The 4,339-nt window shown below is 46.8% G+C and overlaps 1 pseudogene; it reads left to right on the top strand.

Moving 5' to 3' along the window:
* The first annotated feature begins 537 nt into the window (after positions 1 to 537).
* LOC115317291 lies at positions 538 to 3,189 on the top strand (annotated as a pseudogene).
* The last annotated feature ends 1,150 nt before the right edge of the window (positions 3,190 to 4,339 follow it).

The following is a 4,339-nucleotide window of genomic DNA, read 5'->3' as shown; positions in this document are numbered from 1 at the left end:
ACGTGGCTACCGTGGCAGCCGCGTCATGGCGCTGATAGCACGGAGCGGTCGACGGTCCGGCGTTCACCTTCATATCGCGATAAGAAAGCGAGGCGTCACGACAGCCGCGTCATCGCGCTGATAGCACGGAGCGGTCGACGGTCCGGCGTTCACCTTCATATTGCCGGCGGATTACAAAATAAATGACGTTTGTGAGAATTCGGCTGTCTTTAAGGGGCTGTGTAACCATTCTCGGACTTCTGTTCGACAGGTGTGAGAGTTAGTTTGTGTCACGTGTGGATTATAGAACAGACAACCGGTTTTCAATACGTGCCGTAGTTGTTTGTTTTTTTAACAAAATAAAGACAGATTAAAACCCCCACACCCCCTCTCAACTCCCCCACCGTTTTCCCGATAATGTAGCTGTCGTATGGTTGTGACGTTCAATAGAGACGTAGGTTTCCGGATTCGCTCGGTCCGCAGCGAGCGTTGCCATGGTTGCCAGCGTTGCGCTGCAGCGAAAGTGAACTCTCTTCCCTTCAGCCTCCGCTGACCAAGATGGCATCTTGGAAGGAGGCATTGAGCGAGATCGAGCGTGATATCATCGTCTATAGCGAATCCGCTGGACTCGTTCCCTACGCGGACATCCCGACGAAACGGGAGCGCGTCGTCGATGAGCACGACGAATCTCCACCTGATCCTGGTCCTGATCCAGACGCATGGCGACTCGCCACCACGGCATGGTAAGTGACGCGCGTCGCATGTCTTCACTTGGATAAGCGGTTTCCAAGTAGGCGTGGTCTGATGTCTCTTGTTCTAATCACAGGCGCTCATGCAAAAGGTGCAGCAGCATGCCGACATCACGAGAGTGCGTCTATACCGGGGTGTAAGATAGTCAGGTGGGGAAACGGCCCAGAGAAACCTACCGCAGCGCCGTGACCGGATTGTGTACTCGTCAGCTTGCGGCAAGCTTGCGGGTACCACCGATTTGCGAAAGATGGCGCTGCGGCGAGAAGAAAAAAATTGGAATCGAATTTGCATGGAACTCTATGGGAGAGTGCGCAAAATAAACCGAGAGCACGACAGTCCTTCATTGAAAATCCACGAGAAACCACTTCCGTCAGTTTAGCCGGTCGCCACCGTTCGGCCACCCGGAGTGAGAGTTCGCGGTGCTCCACATAGATGGCGCCACAGAAAAAGAGAAAACCAACGTTTCTAAAACACTCAGTTGGGAAACACGCCGTCGAAACCTGGGCCGCTGGCGTCCACCGAGACCGAGCTAAATACGACAACAGCGCCACTCTTTATCATTTGTCTGTACTGTGGTCACCTTGAGCTTTTTGAAAGCCTGTTTTTGCGTAAAAACGAACGAAAAAGACTCTTTTTGTATGAAATTTATTGGAGTTTAGTACCAAAGAGGGGCGCGTTATGTTTTTAAAATATTTAGTTTGAAGGGTTTTGCGGCACAATTAATATTGTTTTTATACAACCATGCCTCAGCGGGCCCTTCAGGTAGCACGTCCCGCCCTAGGTGCATTTTAACTTCGGTAGCTCAACGCGGCGCGTCCGCCGGGGAGACGGGGGTGGCACCCCTGTAACCTCTACCGCTGTATCTGTTCTGAAAGCCAAATTAGAAGTCACGTGCAGTTCGTCGAGTGGCCGCTGCGGGAGAAATGGTGGCGTAGTGTTCGTCATTAGCTCGGTGCTCGGAGACAGTTTGGGGCCACTTTTTCAAAGCTGTCTCTATGGGAGTTTCCCAACTGAGTGTTTTAGTAACGTTGGAGAAAACCGAGGGGGACACAATCCGGTCGCTCATTTGGCTCTCGTTTCCCCACCTGTCTATCTTACACCCTGGTCTATACTGACGCAAAATACCGCCGGCGGTCGTAACTCAGCCCGTGGGCTGCGTGACGGATCACCCAGACTATGCGGCAATTTGTCTTTAGACTAGCATGCTGCATGATGCCTTTTGGGCGCTGCGGGAGGCAGGCAATCACTCGGCGTGTGTGGTAGAGAAGTGCCTATTTCGCTTCAAATTATTTTTGTATAGAGCTGCCGCTGATCGGCATGCTTTTTATTTTCTGCCCTTGTTAAACTGGTTTTGATACAGACAGGTTGTAACGTGCTTCTCTTCTGTGGGAGCTACATGAGGGACACGAGCAGAGTAATAGCCATAATGTCGTCCCAACATCTTTATTTTCTTCTCTGGTGTTTTAGCTTCCCATTTTTTTATTTTGATGCTTGATATTTCGCTCGAGTTTTTGACGAGTTTCGCTGGAATTTGCAGGAACGGCGGTACGTGTATGAGTGGCTGACTCAAACTAAATTAAAAAAAAAAAAAAAACATTCATAGAATTTTTAAATTGCAAAAGCATGAAATCGTTCTGCTACAACTTTTACTAGGTGTGACTAAGTGCGAGGAGGTTTTCCCATGAGTGGCTGTGAAGCTGGAAACCAAGATCACGCACAAACACATCATGACCTAAAAAGCAAGGCACTCAATAGACTGGATATGGAAAATTGAAGCGTGCAGTACAGTCTGTAATCCGCGACTTTACAGCGATCTTCACCTTAAAGAAATATTTGTATTTTAAAAGAACAGTTAACTTTATACTTATACAGAACAAACAAAATTTTCATTTGTTTGGCCATTTTTATTATCTTTTGAGCAAGGGTACTGTTCTATCTCTTTCTGGAAGTATAATAAAAAATTGAAGTCCCCAAGTCACGTTCTAAAGACACAGTTTAACATAAAAATAACTTCACAACCGAGTTACCTATTTGCCCAATGACAGACACAAAGAACTCAGAGCTGCCTAGAAGCATATCGTCCCCTTTTGGCTTACTATTTCTTAGTAGAGTCAGTCACCACCAGCCAAATGCTCTATTTACAACAAATAAAACAAACATGCCTCTATAGTGACGGCAGTTTGCAACATTCACATTTATAGCCTTGTACTTATGCAGTTCAGATGTGTGACCATGAGAGCCCGCATTCTGACTGCCACTCTACATCTGTTTGAATTTCAGGAATAAGTGACCAGTTTTCGTGGTTTACTATTTTCCCAGGATGTTTCATGGCCTACAGACAGTTCGCTCGATGGATGTGGCACAGATTGGGGCGCCAGAACAGCAGGCTTTTCCTTCCAGCCCATGTTGTCGGGAAAATCTGAGAGGAATTCCCAACAGAAGACTTCACTGGGCTCGTAACAGCACAATAAAACTGTACTCCACTTCCCTAAAAACGTTTTACACTTTGCTAAAGATTACTGCATGTCAAATTATAGAGGTAAGCGCATTTAAATGGAGAAAACTCTTATGTACGGTATCTACAGACAAAATATTTCTAACTCTGATGAGCTGTTCACGAAGAGCCACTGGAATGTAGTCGATAATTTCATATATAGTCTATGGCCTTCCCTGTTTGTGACTTGATCAGCTCTCTCCCAATCCTGCTGTTTCCTCCTGTCTAAAGTACTGGACAGAGGTGCTGAACACAGCACATCAACTGACACAGGACAGTGTGAATTTTTGTTAGACACTACTGAGGAGATGAAAAGTGTCAATAACAGGCGAAAGGTGGCAATCTGACAGCAGCTAAGACAGTCAGGACTTCAAACAAAAACGACGTTCGACCCTGCACATAGCCCCCAGGCGTTGTAAATGTAAAAGCAGTCGCAAAGTGTAACATGGTCGCCTGGAATTGCAATGAAATAAGACCATATGTTCCTTATATCAAGTCGGGAAAGGGTCAACTTGCTGGTTGACTTCCTGGTCGTCATCACTGGGACTCGACTCAACATCCCTGATCTTATTCTCATATTTTATGGGACCATTACTGACAGTCGTGAACAAACCATTTTCCAAACGGCTTGAGTAATCGGTTATGAATTATATATCATCCTGCGGTGGCCCAGTGCCATGCCCTGTGTTTCCTTTGGTGCTGCCCTTTGGTATCATGTTGTGCAACCGCTTTGTCTGCGACGACCGTCTGCAATGTCACTAGTTCACGGAACTGAAGCCGACTTTCCGGGAAGTCGGCTTCACTGCTGTGTTGAACATGACGTTCAACACAGAAAGCGATGTTTCCAGCAACACAATCTCAGAACAGCAGAGGTGAAGCCAGTAAACAAGCTATTAAAACGGAAGGCTAAAATGAGGACACCGACACCAGAAGATGACAACATTGCTACCACTGCCTTAGCACAGATCCAGCTGGTAGCTGCCTTTTCCTGACTGCACTTTGTCGCTTCTTCAGGAAAAAGCGAATTTAATTGAAGAAGGCATGAAGCAAAAAAGAGATTAGTGAAGGGTTCACAGTGTGAGCCCGGTTTCACTGGACTTGCGATTGGAGGATGAA

The sequence above is a fragment of the Ixodes scapularis genome, unplaced genomic scaffold (genome assembly GCF_016920785.2).
Source record: "Ixodes scapularis isolate PalLabHiFi unplaced genomic scaffold, ASM1692078v2 PGA_scaffold2__306_contigs__length_199485367, whole genome shotgun sequence".
Taxonomy (NCBI): domain Eukaryota; kingdom Metazoa; phylum Arthropoda; class Arachnida; order Ixodida; family Ixodidae; genus Ixodes; species Ixodes scapularis.
The sequence above is the reverse complement of the archived record's forward strand: the minus strand, read 5'-3'. Positions and strand labels throughout refer to the sequence as shown.